Source organism: Canis lupus, chromosome 24, assembly GCF_048164855.1.
Source record: "Canis lupus baileyi chromosome 24, mCanLup2.hap1, whole genome shotgun sequence".
Classification (NCBI taxonomy): domain Eukaryota; kingdom Metazoa; phylum Chordata; class Mammalia; order Carnivora; family Canidae; genus Canis; species Canis lupus.
Genome location: NC_132861.1, coordinates 26,599,081 through 26,622,985, shown reverse-complemented (window position 1 = coordinate 26,622,985; position 23,905 = coordinate 26,599,081). Strand labels below are relative to the sequence as shown.

Below are 23,905 nucleotides of genomic sequence, written 5' to 3'. Positions count from 1 at the left end.
CTGAGTGGCTCAGTGGTTGAGCATCAGCCATTGCCCCAGGGCATGATCCTGGAGTCCCAGGATTGAGTCCCACATCAGGGTCCTGCATGGAGCCTGCTTCTCTCTCTTCCTATGTCTCTGCCTCTGTGTCTGTGTGTGTCTCTCATGAATTTAAAAACAAAAATCTAAAAAAAAAATAACAAAAGAAAGAGCATTTTGGAAAGATAACCTTGTTTTGATAAATTCAGCGTTCTCAGTGGAGCGCCAATAAACAAAGATGTAAACAACTACCAAAATACCACAGAGCTTTATCAAATGACATTGTCACTCCACCCCTGGCATCTGAGCTTTATTCTTATCTCTTATTATAAATTTCCTCAAACAATTTCAAATTATTTATTTGTTAGAATGATAAAGTAAACGGATCTTTCCTGTAACGAATGCAATTTTACAGTTTGTACCTAGGATGAAAATTGTTGATTAACAACTTGTTGTGACCTTTGTAAGTCATTTTGTTCCATTATTAAAGATACTCAGGAAACAGCAAGAGAGCTTGTATTTTAGGAATAATTCCATCCCAGGTTTGAATATGTCACAATGCTTAATAGAATGTGTGCAATCTCATAACTAATAAGAAGCCAGTGTTAACAATATCCTTTACACCTCTAACTCCATGCATATTCCCATATAGCCAAGTTCCCAGTTAGGGTCACCCTGACCCAAAAAATAAAGAATCTTGACTCAAACCATCCATGTCATAGCCTCACAGCCTAAAGTCTTAGTTAAAATCTATGAATTCTCAAAGGCTTATCCAGCCAGGCATGTTAGCAAGAAATCTGGATTTCTTCCTTAGAAGAATTTTCATATCAGCTGCTAAGAACACATTGTGTTACTGAGTTCTTTTGGATGACTCTATTAATCATAAGTCCCTATGTGCCACGTTGACTAACCAACAAAGACTTAAAATCCTAGTGAAGCATCTTATATAGATAGGAATACATCCTCCTAAATCTTTAAATCCCAATGTGATGAGGTAAAGTTTCATTTGCTCCATTTCTAAGTTCATTCCTCTAGCTGAGGATCAGATTGGGTCAGAACTAATTTTTCCAGTCAGAAATTTGCACAGTTAATGCCTGCAATACAAACCTCCGTATTTTAAAGGTAATGCACCAAAATGATAAAGTGGGTACTGCTCCTACATAGAGGGAAGGAATTTGAAGCAGAGTGTATATTATTTCTGTCTCTGGCCATGACACAAAAACTAGGCTTCACACCTCCACTGCTCAGAAGAGATAATACAGCAAAAAGCAGTGGGCATCCCCCCTGTTATTCCCCACGCACCTCATGCTCCCACCTTTGCTTTAAGCAGTCTCCTCTTTCCATAACATTCTCCCTGTGGATCTCTCTATGGCTCATTCTTTCACCTCTATCAATCTTTTATGCAACTCTACCATCTCAAAGAGAACCATCATCACCCCACTGTGAAAATTATCTCCCATCCTCCCCTTTGCCTTGCAGTCCCAGTCTCCTCCGCCCTGCTCTCTTCCTTTCTTTTATCATCATACCGAGTTATGTACTAATTCACTACAGTTATGACTTAATTGATGGCCTCCCCCAGAGTATGGGAGCTCTTTAAGGACAGGGATTTGTTATCCACATAAGTGTCCTCTCTGCTTCTGCTTTTCACTTGCAGACAGGATTTCCCTGTCTAACCATGGCTTTCTGACCTAGAATTTCCCACTTTCTCATATCGCTGATCTTGTTCTTTCCCCAGCAAGTTTGCTAGTCCCTAAATCCCTCTGCTGTATCTAGATCATGGGCACTTTTATGACTTCGCTGCCTAACCATTCAGCCTGAAACTCTGATCAGCTACTTTAAGCTGCCTTAATTAGAGTCCCAGGCAACTTGTATCCTTTAATTTTCAGTTCTGCCTATCCCCAGCCCTGGGAAATCTACTTTGTACAATTCTACTCTTAGTCCTTCAACATTAAAATAAAAGGCATAAAATCATGAGTGTGAGAACTACCAAAACATACGCATTTTATTTACTTGCACACCACAGCAGCTCACAATCCTTTTTTTGAAAGATGTTATTTATTTATTTTGAGATCGAGAGAAAGAGAGAGAGAGAGAGGAGAGAGAGGGAGGGAGAATGAGCGAGCGGGGGCAGGGGCATGGGGAGAGGGAGAGAGGGAATCCCAGCAGACTCTGTGCTCAGCACAGAGCCCCAGGGAGGGTTCCATCTCATGATCCTGAGACCATGACCTGAGCACAAATCAAGAATCTACACCTAACTGACTGCACCACCCAGCACACCCCACAATGCTTTAATTGACTCTCCACTGACTCTCTTTCCAGCACCTACTGGAATCATTTTCCTCAGTCTTCATCCTATCAGTCCACACACCCAGTGTGGCTCTTGCTTCTGCATTGACTGGGAAGATAAATCCTTTGTCACAAAATCCCTCTTCTACATTCTCATCTACCTCAAGCCATCTCTATGTCTATCAACCTCCACCTCTAAATTTCTCAGTATTTTCAGGTACCTATTCTTTCTTCATTCCTTTTCCAGAGGAGGAGGTGCCTTTCTCCTTGAAGAAACCATTCTCTCCATCTGCATTAGGGCTTTTCACATCTCCCACCTCTTCTGGAATGTCATTCCTTCTGATAAATTCTCTTTTCCAAATCTTCGAGTTCTTCCTCTTCTCTGCTACAACATACTTCCGCTGCCCCAAGCCTACAAAACCTTACTTCTTGTTCTAATATGTCTTTGAACTGCCTACACTCAATATTTTCTCCTTTCAAAAATGAGTGGGAAATATCAGAAAGGGAGACAGAACATGAGAGACTCCTAACTATGGGAAACGAACTAGGGGTGGGGGAAGGCGAGGTGGGCGGGGGGGGGGGGTGGTGACTGGGTGACAGGCACTGAGGGGGGCACTTGACGGGATGAGCACTGGGTGTTATGCTATATGTTGGTAAATTGAACACCAATAAAAAATAAATTTACAAAAAAAATATTTTCTCCTTTCTTGTATCCATTTTCTTATACATAATTAACTCCTCAGTTTTCGGTCCACAGTACTTTAAGTGACGCAAAGTAAAGATTTTACTGCCACATCATGTGGTCATTTTTTTATCACCATCTTGATCTTTGTGGCATTTGCCATTTTTAATCAGTCTTTTTCAGCCCTTCCTCTTTCTTCAGCCCTTGGGAGTTTCCTGTTATCCTACTTCACTACCCACTTCTTCTCTGTGGGTTTCCTTCATCATTTTCTCCTCTTCCTCCCACACCATAAATCAAGATGTAGCATGAAGCTTAATCACTGATGCCTTGTTCTTTGTCAATTTTCCTTCTATGTAAGTTCCTTCCTGGCATTTTCTTGTTTTGCTCAATGGTACTATTGTTCTGGAACTGACTCTTCCAAATCCAGTTTTGTATTTTCCCAGATTTATCAGCCCATAGTTTTCTGGTATCCCTTTATTTTTTTAAAATATTTTATTTATTTATTCATGAGAGACACAGAAAGAGAGAGGCAGAGACATAGTCAAAGGGAGAAGCAGGCTCCATGAGGGAGTGTGACTCGGAACTCAATCCCGGACCTCCAGGATCACACCCTGGGCTGAAGGCAGCACTAATCTGCTGAGCCACTGGGGCTGCCCTGGTGTCCCTTTATGATGAATACCTGGCATCTGCATGTTTTATAAACATAGAGAGGAAGTGTTAATCTTAGGGATCTTGAATGTCATCAAAGCTTATAGATCTATTTTTTGCCACATTACTTTCCTGCATGCATCAGAGAACACTAGACTATCAGAGCTGGAAGGGACGTTGGAGGTTACCTTGTCCAGCATTCCCATCTGACAGGCAAAAAGGCAAAACCTACTGTCACCAGGAAATCAAAGATGAGAACTGAGGATTTCTAGTGCTTCTCATGTGACTGATCAAAAGTAATAGGCTGAGTGAAAGGTATTCATTTTCTCACCCTACCTTTATAACTAACACATTGTAACACTTGTAAAATCATTAAACTTCTCTGAATCTTATCTTCCAGTATCTCTCAAATAAGAAATGCTAACACAGTGACTTCTAAACTCCCTTCAAACATTAGCTTTTCATTGATTCATGATTCTTTGATACCTGCCACAAGACATCACCTCAGGAACACAGTCAACTGAATAAAGTCAAATGATCCATTTTCCTAGAAGTGTCAGTTTCTCCTTAAGATTTCCTTGTCCTGGTCAATTGTACCACCATTCTCTCAGGAATTGACACTTCCAGACCCAGTTTTGCTCTGCTCCAGATTCACCGCCCCAAGTTTTCTGATGTCCTCCAGGATGAGCAGCTAACAGCAGCATGTTTTGTAACCATAAAGGAGACTCTGGTCTTCCCTAGAGAGTCATTGGGCCATATTTCCTTCATAGCAGAGGCCAGTCCTTAGAGCACCTTCTGTTGGGCCAGTTACTCCCATTCTCCAGTCGCCTGAGAGATACTCCTGATATACCTTGCCTGATGCCTCTTCTTGCATGCCATCAGCCTCCCACCTGGCCTCTCTTTTTGCTGTTGAAGCATGAGAAGATCCAGGACTGCATGAAGTACAACATCTGCACTGGCTCACCCAGCCAGGCCCTGAGGCAGGCAAGCAGGCAGGGAGGCAACTCTCTAACACCAGCTGGCTGGCTCACCCTGAGCCCTAGGCCATCTCAGCTGTCCTGAGACCTGGCTTTCCTGAAGTTTTCTCAAATGCAATTAATGCCATGTGGAATGAACTTGGACCAATAAGAGATGAAAGAGAACATATGACTGGCAGATAAAAATGACTTCATTTCTGCTTTCCTCTATCAGATAGTTGCAAGTTAAAAGGATTCCATACAGCCTTTCGAGAAGAGTCACATGTGACTGACCATGTGTGTTTCTTATAAAGCTGTGGTTTTCCCGCCCTCCTTATCTTTCTTTCTATTTTCACTCATTTTTCCTTCTCTAAAAATTCATACCCAAATAAAATTTTGCTTCGTGCCTCTACTTTCTAAGAAAACCAGACTGGGTCAGGTACCCAGTAAGCCTCCATCCCTTTCCCTACCCAGTCAGTTATTCACTCACTAAATTCCAGTTCCTTTCATCTAATATCATTCACATTTATTCCTTCCTTATCTCTTTAGAGTCAATCTCTTACTCCTGTTCTTACCACTTTTCACTTGGAATTCAACAAAAAGTCTCTTAACTGGCTGAATCAGTCAGAGTTCTCCAGAGAAACAGAACCAATAGGATATGTAGTTCCGATCTGAAAGCTAGCAGGCTCAAGACCCAGGAGTAGTAGATATTTCAGTTGGAGTATAATGGCAGGAAAAACCAATGTCCCAACTGAGAGCAATCAGGAAGGAAATTCCCTTTTAGAGGGTCAGCTTTTTTTCCCCCATATTTAGACATTCAACTGATTAGATGAGGCCCACTCACACTAGGGAAAGCATCTTCTTTAGTCCATCTGCCAATTCAAACGTTAATTTCATCCAGAAACATCCTCACAGACACACCAAAATAATGTTTGACCAAATGTCTGAGCATCCTGTGGTCTAGTAAAAAAATAGTAAAAACACTAAAACACACAAGTAAAAACACACAAAATTACCTACCATAGTCATATTTCCTCTGTTGGTCCCTGATCCTCCAAATCCACTGCACACTGTAGCTCATTTAATCTTCTCAAAAAAATCATCTCCATCTTTCCAATAGACTTTAATAGTTTCTCATGACTTTTAGTATAGCATTCAAATGTCTTTCCCTAGAATAAAAGATTCTTCATGTGTCAATACTAATTGACACAACCTATCCCCTATCATTCCTGTATGTTTATTCTCTGTTCTAAAGTTACTCATTGGGTACTCCTTATCTCATGGACAAACCACCTCCACATTATCGTATATATCAAACTTTCTTCTCCATGTTCCTTCCTTCTATTTTATTTAACCTCCTTCAGAAGTATATTCCATGAGGGCAAAGACCTTATCTGTCTCGTGCCCCCTTACACAGTTTTCAGCATTAATAGTGTGTTGAATAATGGCCAGTCTCTTTTCCTTGAAGCAGAAGGGGTGGACCTAAAGCAGAAAGGGAAAAATATAGCTGTGTCATAGAGCTTATTTCCTTATGCTGTATTGGGATAAACCCTGGATGCTGATGTAGCTTCATGTGACCCATAACATTGCAAAAAAGTGCTCATCTGCCTTGGATTTTTCCCTCCTCCCTCCACCCTCAGAATGCTGAATATGAGAGGCGTCTCTGTGGAGGAACTGAGAAGATAGAAGAAAGCCTCAACCACTTGCTTCCATTTGTGGTCTCACGCCAACCTTTACCCTGCTTGTCTGCTGATGTGGTAGCAACATGAAGCAAAACCAATCTAAAGTATGTCTAACCAGTCATTCTCACCAGTCTTCAAATATAGACTAAACTACATGCTCTGCAATATTTCCAACAAGTAACCAATAAATATTTATTAAATGAAGGAGGGAAGGTGAATGACCAAGCCCTCATTTTCTCTGAAGGAACAACTCAAATCTTACCTCCTTCACAAGAACATTCTCAAGTGCCTTTTTACTAGACCAAAATGAGCTCTCCTAAGTTCCTAAGTTATTATTTTTTTCAGTTTATTATTGGTTTACTTGGCTTATTTTTTTTTCAGACTCTGCAGAACTACACATAAGGCATGTAAGTAAATTGGTAAAATAAGGCCGGTCGAATTATGAAGAATGAAAAAAACCAGCCTGCTAAGAAATGCTGATTCTTTTCATATAATCTAAGAAGAGATCATTACCAAATAGAAATATAACAAAAACTGTAACAAAAACTGTAACTTTAAATTGGCAAGGAAGTTATAGATTATTTGTTTAAATTCTATAATCATTTTTATATGTTTACAATTTAACAAGTATTCCCTTTATAGTCAAAAAGGTATCAAATGTTATTTTCAGAAGAATCATCTAAATGAGTTTCTACTATGTGTCTTCATTCCTAATAAGGCTTTAGGGTAGAAGCTACTCTGCTGATCTACCTTAAAGATATAAAAGAATCAAGGAATCAGCAATCTTGGCTCTGGTTCCAGCATTTATAGGCTAAAGGAAACATTGGGAGACCATGTTCTTTTCTTATTTGAAAAGAACTGAGTAATCTCATATATAGCACCCTAACAATTCGATTTTGTTTTCATTCTTTAGGATGATGTGGTAAGGCCTATATGCCTACTATGATTGTATTCTTTAACTTCAGTTCCTATTAGTTCTAAAATATTGAGCTTGATTTTGGAAGTAAGAATCTAGAAGAATAATTTAGAAATTTTCTGATAAGGAGTCACCTTCCTACAGCAATATAGACAAATTGTCATCTTCTCTTAGCATCATTCTATTTAGAAGCAAGAATTATATTTAATATTGAAGGGCATTAATGAGTTTTAACTATAGCTCTGTCTTGATCCAAAAAAAAAAAAAAAGACATTTTGGAATTTTTTTCATAATGATACCATCAAAGATCTGTGAATTAGTACTAAAGTATCTAAGGCCTTAGGGTCCTGGGAGCCAATTGATGATTCATGGTCTATAAGAAACAGATGGTACTAATAAAACACTATTTCCTTGGAGATGTACAAACTGAAACAACACATGGTCAGAATTAACCAGAATTAAGCATGGGCAAGGGGGGTACATGTTCACAGCTCCCATAGGAACAGTGCCAGAGATGTTCTAACCCAGTCCTCTGTGTCCTGAATGAATTCTCAAAGACTCATATCAGACTTGTGAAGATATGAGTTATGGAAGAGAATGCATGTTCTTAAGTGTAGCATGAGTAAGATTAACTGGAATTACTCATCAGAGCTAGATAGAAGGTCAATACTTATCATTCCATCAGATAGGCTGAATAATGTCCATCTACTAATCCAAAGATGTCTATATGCTAATTCCCAGATTCTGTAATATGTTATTTACCTGGCAATGGGGAATTAAACTTAAAGATCCAATTAAGATGGCTAGTAGGTTGACTATGACATGGAAGACTATTCCATATTTTCTAGGCTGACCTTATGAATGGATGAGGGAGTCAAAATAGTGAGTATTGGAATGATATGATACGAGATAAACTCCACTGGCTATTGCTGGCTTTGAAGGTGGAAGAGGGCCAGAAGACAAGGAATGCAGATGGAAAGAGCAAGAAAATGAAGTATCTCCTAAAGCCTCCAGAAGAGGAACACAGTCCTACCAAACCTTTGATTTTAGCCCAATCGAAACCCATTTTAACTCCAATCTTTGGAATGATAAGATAAATCGGCAATGTGTTAAACCACTATGTTTGTGGCAATTCGTTACAACAGCAATAAGAAACTAGCACAATCAGCAAATAGTTTAAATCTCTGAATCCATTTGTTCGACTACCTACTCTTTATTTACTACTACATAATAGTTGAATTCACTTTACATATTCACCTGCAAACATCTCCATACTTGCTCACAGACAGGGACCATGATTTACTTAACTTTTAGTCTTTGACAACTACTGCAAACCCTTGTTCCAAGAAGTTAAATAAGTTGGTAGTATTTTGCTTACCTCGCATGGCAATAATGCGCTATCAGCTGACAGTCATGGATAGCTCTATCCTCACAGTATTTGAGATTCTAAACAGGAGGATTTCGTTTTAATAATTCAACTCAAGCACTATCTCACTTCTCTCCGGATTTTACCCTAATCATAAAATTTTGAAGACGGAAATGCTAAGTTGTGTCCACTGCTCTCATTTTAGAGGAGAGTACTAAGGCACAGATTGGTGACTCATTCTATTCATTGTTGGTGAGTCTTGCATTAGATCTTGAATCAGTCTTCTTTCCAAAACAAAATGCTGATTCTAGGCATTCAAACTTGCCTTGATTGGCAAGTGAGAACAAAGTAACAATATTTCATATCCTGCCAGCAAATTATCAAAGTCTCCTAATGAATACTAATAAAAACCACAACGAATTCATCAAAATGGAGCCCCTGTTTGGGGATTTTGACAGAGGCGATCTTATGACTGTGAGATGGCTAAGTGTCACTTCTCTAGAGTAAGTATTTATATAAAAAAAGGAATAAAAAGAAATGATATATAATTTGGGTAAAGATAATGAATCATCCTCCAGATGATTTGGTTTTAAAAATGTTTCCTTTCGAAACTAAACTATATGCTCCTTTTTCTGATTCAATCATCTGTAGAAAAGCAGAAATTATCCTCAACTATCTGGCTGCTCACCAGTGAACTATGTGAAAAGACAACAGGCTGTCCAAGCTTACCATTAAAAAATAAATATCTTTGAGATGAAATGTGTCTGTCATAGTAAACATCAAATAAAACTTTCTTATTTTTGGGTATTTGTAGTCAATCTTGAAGTCAATGGTCTTCAGTTGGGTCATGAAGAACCAAACACTTTCAGAAAGTGTCTCATGAAGTCAAAGATTCTTTTTCAAAGACAAAACAAAAATGTGCAGTGGACTTAGAATGCTATCATTAACTTGAAATTTAAACGTAGTTTTCTCCTTTCTTTCCCTGTCATCTTCTTTGATCTCTTCTCTTCTCTATTGGTTGCTTCTGGCTCTTCTCTTTTCATCCTACTGCCTTTTTCATTACAGACAAAGTCTGGAGAGGGTTGAAATGACAAATGGTGTGCTTTTAATAGTCAGCAAATACTACTGCTCTGACCCTGAAACATGGTGACATGGAAGAAGATGGAAGTTTGAGAAGTTGTTTGTTTTGCTGGGAGAAAGAAGATTGGATTTGGCTGGATTTTTAATAAAATGCCTAGAGATTTTTTTTTCCCACTTCTCCACATCTTCACCATCAGAATGTTCTTACTTTCTGTATACAGAGCTATTTATCATATATGGCCTATTTATTTTTTATATGGCTTAGTTTATTATTATTGCTTTTGTGTTCCATAGCATTATTAACTGGCACTAAGACTGATGACTTCTTTTTTAAAGATTTTTTAAATTTACTTATTCATAGAGACACGGGGGGTGGGGGGCAGAGGGAGAAGCAGGCTCCATGCAGGGTGCCCAAGGTCAGACTCAATCCCAGGTCTTCAGGATCACATCCCGGGCTGCAGGCAGCGCTAAACCGCTGCACCCCTGGGATTGCCCGAGTTCTTTTTTAAATATAGTGGACAATATATTGCTACCATACTTTAATCACGCTATTCAATACTTTAATTATGTTAATAGCAAAACAAATTCACCCAACTCCAGATAGGCAGCAGGTATATAACTTATAGAAAAAAATCTAGGTATTTGGAGTCAATTCACTCAAGGAAGAGGCAATTCTCAATAAGTTAAAAGAATAGCATCATGCTTTGGAGGCATCAAGGTCATCTAGTCAAACTACACTGGTTTGTAATTTTTTAAAACTGGAGCCAATAAAATTTAAATGAGGATCTTAAAGCTGCAAAATTAGCTGCAGGCAGAAATGGGATTCAACTCTGTCCCCCTTACTCTCAGACCAGTGGAATGTTAATCACAGATTATTAATCATTGTCTCTGCTGCTGTGAAGCAGAAGCAAGCACTCTTGGTTTCACAGAGCGCAGAGAATAGGAAGGTAAAATTTCAGACCCCTGGAATGTAACTCCAGAGGATCAGGACATGTCACGGTGCCAGAAGTTTTTTTTTTTTTTTTTAATTTGAATGTCCCAGTAACCTAGTGAAACCCTTTAAATAATCTTAAAGACATGCAAATTCCATCCTCAATTGTGTGTGTGTGTGGGGGAAACCTATTATTTACATGCCTTATGAACATTCCAAACTATGGCCTGGCTATTTAAAGAACATAAAGGTGTTAAAAAAAAAAAAAAAAAAAAAAAAAAAAAAGGAGACCAAATAGAAGGCCACAGCGCTAATATCCTGTACATACAACATTCAGGTTAGAATTTTATGATGACTCTGTTGGGCCAGATACAGTGCCCTGCAGGAAACGGGCTTCTTCGTTCTTCGGTCCATCTTCTATGTATAGGTGTTCATATACATACGGATTGGACACATTTGGGATCTTCCTGTGACTTCTCATCTAAAATATCAGAAAATGTTATAGATGGTTACTCCAGCTATGCTCCTGGCTGTACAGAGATCAGAGGGAAGACCATCTTATATGCATTGATATACAAATAAAGAACAAAAGTTAGCACTCCTGTCTCTGATTTATGGTGATCCCTGGAACAGGATTCTCTTTGTCAAAGGCATAAAGCAGGGAACATCAATTTTTTCTTCTAAAGAGCCAGAAAGTAAGTATTCTAGGCTTTGCAGGCCCTATCATCTCTACCAGAACCTGAACTCTGATGTGGTGTGAAAGCAACCATAGATAGTAAGTGAATGTGGCATTGTTCCAATAAAACTTTATTTAAACCCCAAACTAGACTTTTAAATAAATTTCATCTGTCATGAAATCTTTTTCTTTTAAAAATTTTTAACCATTTTAAAATATAAAAACAATTCCTAGTTCCAAGGCCATTCAAAAACAGGAACATTTGGTAAAATATTTGGAATTATTCTCTGTGATATAACGCAAATATCTCTAATTTGTGTTTCAGCAATTCCATATCATTCTAAACCCTTCTGTGTTTTGAGTATGCATAACCACTTGGATGAGGTCCAGATACTTATTTTCTGGAGTGATAGACAGTAAAATCAAGAAGTCACTCCTGTGTCCTGAGATTTGGTGGCTAAATCCCACTCTCCCTTTGGAGTCTGGTGATGTGCTAGGATGATTAAACATGTAGCTCTTTTGGAGCACAGCTTCTGAAGAATCATCCTGAGAGTCATTTCCTGGCTCTAACCAATCTCTCCTCCCAAAAAAAGTCACTGCTTTCATAAATCTTAATCATATACAGTGTGTGGGAGACAAAAGAAGCAAGCAAGTAGAGATATAGCAATGTTAAAGTTAAAGTATTATCACTTACAAGTTCCTGAATCATTTGTAAATATATTTCCAGTGTAAAAAACTTCTACATAGAATGCAAAACAGCAATCTCAAAAAGACTATTAAAGTACAGGTTCCTATTTTATTTGTTTTCTTTTTTCACCAGTGGCTGTCACAAGTGGAAAAAATGAAAGTAAAAGCTATCTAATTTCTGTTTATTCTTTGACCTTCTGAAGGGTGAGCTGTAAATGTTTCTTCCAATTTAGGTCTGATTGAACACTTAGTTGGTCAGACACCTACTCACTGCAGATGCAAGTATGGATCATTCCACTCTTCCAAGTTGCTCAAAATCTATGTAGAAGGCAGGAGCTCCTTCTTTTGGTCATGCCAATATGAATTGAGGTGACTGCTCCAAATATTTCTGTTTCTCCTGTCCTTTTCTGGTCCCACCAGTCCCAAACCCTATATCCTCAGGATTTCTCCAGTGCTCTATGAATTCTTTTCCTCAGTGTCTCCTACTCCCTATGAATCTCTAATGAGTTCCCAAAGTCGTCAAAGAAGGAAGACTCAGCTGGGAAAGACCCCAGGGGACCCAGGACGGATTCTAAACTAATTACTTAGCTAGCACACACTTCCCATATCTATCCTAAGCACCAAAATAATACACTTAGGGGACAGAAGACAGAGCAGGTGTTAAGACACCAAATAAAGAAATACCACCAGGGATGCCTGGGTGGCTCAGTGGTTGAGCATCTGCTTTCGGCTCAGGGAATGATCCCGGGGTCTGGGAATCAAGTCCCACATTGGGGTCCCTGTGAGGAGCCTGTTTCAAACTCCCTCTGCCTGTGTCTCTGCTTCTCTCTCTGTGTCTCTCATGAATAAATAAATAACATCTTTAAAAAAAAAAAAGAAAGAAATACCACCAGCCAGCAACTGTTACCTCAAATTGCATCTTATGCAAGCAGGGAGTGGGCTTGGCAGATCTACTTCATCTCAAGGTAGGCAAACCTTTATGAAGTTCTAATAAGGCTCCCATTGCAATCATTCCCTGAGCTGAAACACATAAAGGATAAAGACTTAGCTCCAGGAGATTCAACTTGCTAGATTTTCTGAACAAGGCATCTATTGTAATTTCACTCTCATAGCAACTACCATGCTGGTCCCCAGCAGGGCCCCAAGGGCTCTACTTTTGAAGTATCAAAAAAACCTTTCCTTACTATGAAGGGACATAGAGCTTTCCAGCAGTCACAGAAGATAAACTTTTCCTCCCTCACTCTCCCTAGGGAAAACTCTGAACTCCAAAGGAAAAAAATAACCCATTATTTTCTAAGTCAGTTAGTGGGTTTGCTTCTTAGGAGAAATAGATAGCACTTGATAAAACTGTGGGCGAGGTCAGGCTTAGGTAGAACTGTGAAGTAGAAGTACCGTCAGCACTGTCCCAGAATCTCTCTGGGCTTCTCTCATCCCTGTGGGCAACCCCTATGCCTCTGAAGCTTACTGCTTCATGTTCTTCTCCAGCCCCACAGAGCTGTCAGTCCTTATGAAAAGGATGCCCATTGTTGGGCATCAGGGACCTGAAATTCAAACTTGACTTTGTCTCTGGTATACTGTACTTAACCTACCCAGGAGAGAGGAAAAAAAAAAAAAAAAAGAAGAAGAAGATGGATGCTAAAAATACCTAGAAATGCAGAAAAAAATATTAACAAATATTCTTTACAATACAAAGATAAACTATGAAAAAAGTAAATCACCAGCAACCAAAAACTAGAAGGAAAGAGGAAACTAGAATATAACTGACTTGAGCTGGTGATCCTTAGTGTTCCAAATTTCTTGTTTTGTTTAGGATTAACTTTGTGTTAGGTCAACTATCTGTGTTGAAATTTTTTTTTCAAGATTTTATTTATTTATTCATTAGAGAGAGAGAGCACAAGCAGGAGGATCTGCAGGTAGAGGGAGAAGTAGGCTCCCACTGAACCTGATGATCCCAGGACCCTGGGGTCATGACCTGAGCTCAAGGCAAACACTTAACTGACCTAGTCACCTGGACATCCCTCTGTGTTGAAATTTTAAAGGTAATCATCAAAGAGCTAAAATAAAGTATGCATCTTTTAACCAGGGAAATTGAACTTAAAAAGCTCACTATTGTATGAGCAGTAAGGAAAAAAGAAAAAAGGCATCTTCTGGGGGGGCCTGATCTTAGGGTCCTGGAATCAAGCCAGAGGCAGGGCTCTCTGCTCAGCAGGGTGTTTGCTCCTCCCTTTCCCTTTGCCCCTCCCCTCAGCTCATGCATTTGCTCTACATCAAATAAATAAATAATAATCTTAAAAAGAAATTTCAAAAAGGCATATTCTTAAAATACACATTTCAAAAAATTCAATATATGTGCATCACCATAATAAAAATCAATGGACTAAATCTGTCAGAGGACAAAGATTTTCATACTGGAACTTTTTTGAAAGCCAACTACATACTGTTTCTAAAAGATACATGTAGGGGCATCTGGGTGGCTCAGTAATTTAAGCGTCTGCCTTTGGCTCAGGTCATGCTTACAGGGTCCTGGGATCCAGTCCTGTTTTGGGCTCCCTGCTCAGCAGGGAATCTGCTTCTGCCTTTCCTCCTACTCATTCTGTCTCTCTCTCAAATAAATAAAATCTTTAAAAGATGCATATAAACAAAATGAATCAGAAAAATAAAATGTAAAGCATAGAAAAAGATACACAGCTATACGTTTTTTAAAAAGCAAAAGCATAGGAAAAAAGTATGTATGACACACATAGAAAAAGATGTATTAACTAAAAAAACCCTAAAGTTATATTAATGTTAAACAAAACAGATACTAAGATAAAATGCTTTTGGAGAGTAAAATGTCATATGAAGATATATAATATTCACATGAAAAGCAAATCTTAGAGACTTTTTGAAGAAAACATAGGTTATCTTTGAAATCTCCACATCAACAAGAATTCCTTAAACAAAGAAAACAATCAATTAAAAATGATACATTAAAAAAAGTTCATTGCCAAAATTAACCCATTACAAAATTAAAAGAAAAGCCAAAGGCTGGGGAAGATGTTTATGAACAGTAGAAGTTTAGTATGCTAAAATATAAAGAAGTTAATAAGTGAAAAGAAATAATTTAATGGAAAAATATACAAAGGGTTTTTGTATGCAAGTCACAAACTAGAAACCTGAACCCAAATGACCAATAAACATAGGAAAAAATATATTCAAGTAAGTATACTCTTGGTGTACTATTTAACAATCACGCTTTCTGATATTTACCCAAAGAAGTTGTAAATTTGTGTCCACATAAAAACCTGCAGCAGATGTTGATAACAGATTTATTCATAGTTGCTAAAATTTGGAAGCAACCAAGATGCCCTTCAGTAAGTGAATGAATAAATAAACTGTGGTACACATAACAATTGAATATTATTGAGCATTACAAAGACGAGCTATCAAACCATGAAACAACATGAAAGAACCTTAGAGGCATATCACTAAGTGAAAAAAGGCAATCTGAAAAGGCCTCGTACTATATGATTCCAACTACATGGCAGTCTAGAAAATGCAAATCAGTGGAGAGGTAGTAAAAGGATCAGTAGTTGCCAGGAGTTGTCTGAATAGGCAAAGTGAGTGTCTGAATAGGCAAAGAATTTTTAGGGCAGTGGAAATACTCTGCATGATACTATAATGATGGTTCATGTCATTATACATTTGTCCAAACCCATAGAATGTGTGATATCAGGAGTAAATCTAATGTAAACTATGGACTTTGGGTGATTACGATTTATTAGTGTAGGTTCATCAGTCATAAAAAATGTACCTCTCTGGGAGATGATATTAACAATAGGGGAACCTATACATATGTGTGGGTAGAGGACATATGAGAAATCTCTGTAACTTCTGCACAAATTTTTGGGAACCTAAAACTGCTCTAAAAATAGTCTTTTTTTAAAAAGATATATTTATTTATTTGAGAGAGAGAGAGCATGTGAGCTTGCATGTGAATGGGGGGGAGGGGCGGAAGGAGCAAATCTCAAGATTCCCTGCTGAGCACAGAGGCCCCCACAGGGCTCAATCTCAGACCTATGGCATCATGACCTCAGCTGAAATCGGTCTCTGAGCCACCCAAGTCCCCTCTAAAAACCAGTTTTAAAAATATATATCTATACATATACTACCTAGAAATAAAGGCACAAATTACAACCACTACATCATTTCATACTAATCAGAATGGCAATTGTTGAAAACCCTGACAATGCCAAGTGTTACCAAAAATGTGGAATTATAGAGCTCTTACCCACTGCTGATTGGAGTTTACCTGGGGAAAAAAAAACATTTTAAGTCCAATCTGCCAAAATCTAGTTGGGTTGGAAATTCATGCACCTTATAACTCAGGAATTCCACCCAGGAAATGTCTCCCACAGGCCCCCTCAAAACCGTACACATAGAGGACAGCTGATACCAGCAGTGGATATATTAGCAAGGAATTTGAAATGAGCTAAATGTCTAACAATGGAATGAATTAATATATTTTATTTTGGTGTATGAGACTATTCAAGAATAAAGCAAATGGTCTAGTACTTCAGTTATCCATATGGTTACTTCTTGGAAACACAATATCATGTTACAGATAAAATGCAGTACAATTTCATTTAAATAAAATTTAAAGATGCCTGAAATTGTTACTTATTTTTAGGGATGCTTACATATGTCACAATACAAGTGGGGAGCAAACACAAACCACATTAGCAGTATTGATAATATATTGTTTCCCAAGTTGGATGATCTAGATATGAGTATTCATTGTATCATGTTCTATACCATTTGGTATGTTTTATTTCATATTATTAATTTTCTCTACATTATATATGTTGATATATATATAAAATATATATACCTATTTACATATTATTTTCATAATTTATCTTTTAAATAAGTGAAAATCTAAAATGTCAACATGCTGTTTTAAGTATCATTGCTACATTTTTAATCCAGAGAAGCTTTCTGGCAATGAAAGATGGAAATGAAACCCTCCTTGCCTTTAAATTATATTGTTCATTTTCTCTCTCAAACTTGTAATCAGAGACGAGTCTGGACACGTGAGTCTTAGCTTTCCACTGTGTGCTTATAATTACTACCAAACCAGTTATACTATCTGATGGGTTCAAAATGCATTGCCTAAAGCTCACCACTTAGTGGCTTACTTTCTAAATTGTTTGCTCCCACTGATCTTCCAAGAGTCAAGGACACATGCTTCAAAAAAAATGAAATAACCAGGAGTTCTCTGCCTGAACACTTCCAATTCTGAGCCAATCCTTCCAATCTTTCTCTTATCTCTCTTAACAGGGACTATGTAACCCTGGTCTCCACATGGTTCTTCTCCATAATTTCAGTAATTAGCTTATCTGCCCTATATTTTACTGAGAGATCTCTAGGAGTAAGCTGATTATTGCATACTTGTTGGTTGTTCTGGTCAGGACCTAGCCAGGAAAATTCATCACGAAGCACTGAAACAGGGGCACCTGGGTGGCTCAGTGATTGAGCATCTACCTTCTGCTCAGGTTGTGATCCCAGGGTCAGGATAGAATCCCTCATCAGACTCCCCGCAGGGAACCTGCCTCTTCCTCTGCCTATGTTCTCTGCCTCTCTCTGTGTGTCTCTCACGAATAAAAAAAATAAAATCTTAAAAAAAAAAAAACACTGAAACACACAGGAGAATTCAAGCTGTTATTTTCCTATGAGATGTTCTATAAATGATAACCTCTTCTTCCAATAAAATTATGTAAGTGAAGGTCTTTCTTTCTTTTTTTTTTTCTAAAGGACTCAAGCATATTATGTTTCCATGAGTCATTTTGTCATTAAAGTCCATATTTTCTGAACTGACTGCATGGTGCAACAGGCCACACAGGGCATGCAAACCTAATTAATATAGCTGAGAGTTTGCAGATGCATAATGGCTCTCTCTGATGTTTCACTGTAGTATTATTTTGTCATATTGTTTCTATGCTGGAGGTGGGAAAGTAACTAAAGTAGTTTACTTTTTCTCATGATCAGGAAAATGGCAATGAGCCAATTCTGTTAAGCCATCTGAGTCTACTACAAATTTTCCAATTAGTCTGAAGGAAATAGTTCACAATATGTGCAAACATTTAGCTGTGATTGTGACCATGTTTGTAAAACTGTAGCAACTGTGTTTGCAACATTTGAAAAAGAGTATGGCACATTCGTACAATGGAATATTAGGCATCCATTTAAAATTATGTTTGAAAATAATATATACTAGTATGGAAATATATTCACAGCATATTGTTAAGGGAAAGAAGTAGATTTCAAAGCAACATATATATGTATCTCTTTTTATATTTAAAAATAGCAAGAATATAAAGTCAAAAGATATGTAACAGGTGAAGAGAATAGTGGCTATCCTTTGCTTTGTAACACAAGTGACTTTTCTTTTAACTTTTCCTAATCTGTACCTTTCAATCTTGTCACAATAATCACATATTGTCTATGTAATAAGAAATTTAAATCCACTTAAATTAACATATGAGATGACAGATTTAAGCAGAAACCAAGTTTTGGTTTTTAAAGATGGAAAAACACTTCAAAAATGTAAAAACTTCAATTTTCTGTCTGCATTGAATACATGAAAAAATGATTACTGGTAACAAAAGGTAAAATTACAAGAAAATTTTATGTCGGCCTTTTGCAAAAGTAAGATCTGCACGATAGAGCCAGCTAAGGATGGACTAGGAAAAATTAACCAAGTCAAGGAACCACTAATTAATTCAAGGACCAAACCTCCTAATTAATGAAAGTTATCAACCATCCCGAAAAGGTGAATCCAAAGAATTTCACAAATTGTTTCAGCTGTTAACAAAGGGATTGGACAGTTGGGCATTCTTGACATAAGGGTGGAACTGCAGGTCTGAGATAGAATGGTGATATATCTCTTGGTATGGAATTATTATTTTTTAAATGAGTGATTTTTGGGGATGCCTGAGTGGCTCAGCGGTTGACCGTCTACCTTTGGCTCAGGGCATGATCGTGGAGTCCCAGGATTTAGTCCCACATCAGGCTCCCTGAATGGAGCCTGCTTCTCCCTCTGCCCATGTCTCTGCTTCTCTCTCTCTCTCTCTCTCTCTCTCTCTGTCTCTCATGAATAAATAAATAAAATCTTTTTAAAAAGTGATTTTTTTAATGTAGCTATTTTTTTAAAGATTTATTTATTTATTTATTTATTTATTTTAGAGTGAGCACAGGTGGGAGGGGCAGAGGGAGAGAGAGTCTCAAGCAGACTGTGCATTGAGTGTGGAACCCCACTTGGGGGCTCGATGTCATGACCCTGAGATCAGGACCTGAGTAGAAACCAAGAGTTGGCCATTTAACCTAATGTACCACCTAGGCACTCTTTGGTGTAGATCCATTTTTACTTCCTTATTCCTAAGGCCTATTGGCCTTAGACAATGTATTCTGTTACATGTGTTAAAAATATTTATTAAAGTGATGAATCACTAAATTCTACACCTGAAACTAATATCACACTGTATGTTAACTAACTGGAACTTCAATAAAAACTTGAAAAAGAAAAAAAAATTCTTATAATTTTAAAAATTTCATTAAATAGGTTTTTCAGTCACTGAGAAGAGATGAGGAATTTTTTAAATAGTGGTTTGGTATCAAAGTGGCTTAACATTTATGAAAAATGAGATTTGTCTTTCTTCTAGCATTTTTTTCTTAGTAGTATAATCATCTAGGAACCTTGAAATAGTGGTAAAATCTTTAGATATCAATATACTACTAGAATTATGCTTAAAATCTTATTTTTTTTTTGAAATCTGAGTCTGTCCAATTAGTTTTTGCAGTTGTTACCATAAAAGTCTTTGAAAGGCCTCTAAGCTTCCACTCAGTCACCTTTGTAGAAGTAAACTTTTGAAACACAAGTCACCAATATGATTCTGTCCCTCCCAAGTGTGCTCTTGGACAATTTAATTGGCTTTCCATTAAGCCAAAGGAATGGCAATCTCTGTTAAGCCAGATATTCCTAACCTTTCAGTGTGGTTGCACATTTACTCACAGTACATGTAGATCTATTAAAAAAAGAAAAGAGGGGCACTTGGGTGGCTCAGTTAGTTAAGTGGTTGCCTTCTGCTCAGGTCATGATCCTGGGGTCCTGTAGTTCACAGGAAAGAGTACTGGAGAGGAATGACTTTACACACAGAGAGAGCTTCAGAAATCTACAGAGGATCATCCTTGAGTCTTCGGCTGAGTTCTGATCAGCACTTGTATGTGAAGAAACTATCAATAACTAAAGAAAGAAATACTCAGAAGGCAAGCCCTAGGGCTCACCCAAAGCTGGAAATAGCTTTTGTGCTCACCGTGAGAACAGAAAGTCTCATCATAGGAGAGCCATTGAATTGAATATTCAAAACATTACAGCCTTGCTAATTCAAAACATTACAGCCTTGCTAATTAGCCCTAAAAACTATTTTGATTCCACCTAACAAAACGTGAAATGACAGTAAAGCTATATACTCTTTACAAGTAATTTAGTAGCCTCCTACAATGAAATTCAAGAATATATAGAAATGTAAAAATATCTAGCACCTAACAATACAAAAATATCTACCACCACCAAAATCTAAAATTTACATTCTCTGCATAAAACCAAGACTTACCAGACATACGAAAGAGCAGAAAAATATCCCCATGATGAGGGGAAAAATCAATCAATAGAAACAGACCCAGAAATAGTGTGGATTCTAGTGGACAAGAGCATCACATAGCTGGTATAATTATATGCCACATGCTCAAGAAGCATTGAGCATGTAGAGACATGAATATATTTTTAAAAGATTCAAACCACTAGAAGTGAAAAATGGGATGTCTGAGTATCTTCTGAATATAAACCCTTAACATGTTCTGTTACCTCTTCCTAGAATACTCTTCCTCTCCCATTTCGTTGCTAAAAGTTGTTACTCAGATTTCATCTCTATTTTCACTTCCTCAAGGAAAATCTGCCTAATTGCTCTTTCACTTTTCTTTTCATTGGGGGTTGGGACTCTCTGGGTTCAGGGCACCCAGGGGGAACCCCAGCTGATTCGATCGTGGCAGTTGAAGCCCGTCGCCAGGGAAGGGAGCCGGGTGGCTGCGCTGGTTGCCACCCTCTGCCCTGAAGCCTAGACTCATTGGAGGAAGTATCCTGGATGGATGGGAACCATTGCCATAGCCCGCTCTTCTTCAATACTTAAGGATTTACCCTGGCATTGAGTAATAAGAATTTCGAAACCACTTTTGAGAACTATTTCCATCCAGTGCTATTTGTGTTAACTTCTGAATATTTTCTGACTGAGGCTGGCATTCATGTCTTCATTTTGGGCTGTATCAGTGCAGGCATTCCTAAAACAGATGCAAACTGGCAGGAGGTTATACTTGATTTGGAAAGAATTGACAATCTTATTCAATCTATACATATTGATACTGTTCTTATCTACTGAAAGTGATGTGCATCCCAGTTGCTAAGTAACAGCAATGAAGTGCTTTCTCCTGGAGTTAGGTGTTATTTCGTTTGAGTCCAACAATAATCCCATTAAGGAAACAGCAGAGAATTTTATCATCCTCACAAACAGTGATTTATCTTCAAAAGGGAATATAACTGAAACAGGATGCAAAGAATGTGAGGAACTGGAGGAAAAAAGTATTAAAGAATTTTTGCAGAGTTTTATACATAGTGTACAAATGTTTATCAACTGTTCTTGATTGTAAATCATCCTTTCCAGCATTTCTGCTATTAACAAACATCTCTCATGGCTTAAAGGAGGTGAAACTCTATGCAGTTCACATAGGCTGCACAAACAAATTTTTCTAACAAGAGGATGATCCTGAATCTTGGATTGGGTGAACTCTTAGAAATGAAGGCAGAAAAATGGCATTGAGTAACGTGGTGTCTATGAACTACCCTGGTACTGATTTTGTTCATTTATTCTTAATTTATTACTGAAATTATACATATTTGTAGCATAATATAAAATATTGAATAAAATTGTGTATATACTCTATCCTTTGGAATTACACTGATATTTACCCCTTGTAAGAAAATAGGGGTTCACGTGACATTTGTTCAGGGGCAATAGTAAAATTGCATAGTCGGCAGGGCTGATGATATGCATTGGTGCAGGCAAACTGTCTGCTCTAGCCAGTGAGGAGCGGCTAACCACCAGCCTTCACTTACTTCTCCAGTAGATATAGCACAAGGAGGAAGAATATATTGGGCTACCAATGAGAAAGGAGGAATAGATACGAAACTGTGCTTTACTCTGTAATTTAGATATTGATACATAAAGCACCTGTTATAAAAGACAGTGCTGAACCCCAGGATGTACAGTGTGTCAGTAAATCTTAGGTGGGAATGACAAAAATAAACTTTCACCAATAGGTGGAATCATGTATAGAAAACCCATGGTTGTAATGTTATATTTCATGCTTTCCCAAGTGCAGGTGTTTTATTTTCACATTTTGTTGCCGTGTTTGTATAATAATAACAAAAAACCCTGCTGATTTGTTAGAGCCAACATTATCTGACATAAAATAATTGTTTATATATTTTTGCACTGTACTGTTTGAAATTTACAAGTTTTTTTTTAATAAAACTATGACTAAAATAGAAAAAAAAAAAAAAAAAGAAAATCTGCCTAATCTCCAAACTAGATCATACCCCTCGGCTACATGATGATACGAATCCAAATACCAACAATTTACTGTCCTTATCACAAATATGCTTTAGGAGATTATATTAAATATTATTTAGGTGATTATGTGTTTAATCCCTGTCTCCATGCTATCCCAAGCACCATGCTGACATGAGTCAATGTTTGGTTTTATTTACTGCCGTCTCCGCTACCTCACATAGTATTGGACACATACAAAAGATTTGACACTTGTGGAAAGAGGGAAGGAATAGGTGGTGGAAATCACCAAGGAAATGGAGAAAGTCTATCTCTTCAGAAGTGTTTACTTATTTATTTATTTATTTAAATATTTTATTTATGTATTCATGAGAGACACAGAGAGAGAGAGAGAATGGCAGAGACACAGGTAGAGGGAGAAGCAGGCTCCATGCAGGGAGACTAATGCCGGACTCGATCCCGCGACTTCAGGACCAAGCCCTGGACCGAAGGCAGGCACTAAACCACTGAGCCACAAGGGATCCCCTCTTCAGAAGTGTTTAAACCCAGAAGCATTATATATATAAAGTATGCAAAAATTGCATACAGTTTCAAATTTGACAGATCAAATATACAAGTCTTGATTGGTGTACATATCTGGTTAAGAAAAACACAAAATTGTTGCCTTTTCTTTAGCTATGGTTCCCAGGAATTAGATTTCTGTTTCTGACACAGATATGCCTAATCTTTAACTTTATAATTAACCTTGGACAACACGAGTTTGAACTATACAAGTCCACGTATATGTGGATTTTTTTTTCAAGAAATAAGTGTATTTTCTCTTCTTTATGATGTTTATAACATTTTCTTTTCTCCAGTTTTCTTTATTCTAAGATTGCATATAACATATAAAATATGCGTTAACTGTTTTCATTATCAGTAAGGCTTCTTGTCAACAGTAGGCTATTGGTAATTAAGTTTTGGAGGGAGTCAAAAGTTGTAAAATCAATGGGATACTTACAAGTACTAGATCTTCACTTGTTGCTTTGATTCCAATTGGAACTTCAGATGGTAGGGGGGACATCTGATGGGGACTGTAAAATGTATTGTTTGTAGCAATAAAATTGGAAAATTGGACCAACTCTATCCCTAAAATTGGAACAACTCTATTCTTACTTATTGCATGTTTTAGAGGCTACAATCTCAGAATATCAGGTAGAAAGAGAGGTACTGGTTGTACTGGGGCAAATGTGAGACATAGTTTTTTTTTGTTTGTTTGTTCTGCTGTTTCTCTAGGTTTTGTTCCTCTAGGATTGCTTTCTTGAAAGATAATTTTAGTA

At 37.6% G+C, this 23,905-nt stretch overlaps 1 long non-coding RNA gene and 1 pseudogene across 1 annotated transcript; one reads left to right on the top strand and one right to left on the bottom strand.

Moving 5' to 3' along the window:
* Nucleotides 1-10,145: 10,145 nt before the first annotated feature.
* On the bottom strand, nucleotides 10,146-21,028 carry LOC140615906 (uncharacterized). Its single transcript, XR_012016411.1, has 3 exons — nucleotides 20,831-21,028; nucleotides 12,836-12,948; nucleotides 10,146-11,046 (listed from the first exon to the last, which is right to left on the bottom strand). It is a non-coding gene; the product is annotated as an uncharacterized lncRNA (long non-coding RNA).
* Nucleotides 21,029-21,174: 146 nt separating this feature from the next.
* LOC140616585 (interleukin-15-like) lies at nucleotides 21,175-21,912 on the top strand (annotated as a pseudogene).
* The last annotated feature ends 1,993 nt before the right edge of the window (nucleotides 21,913-23,905 follow it).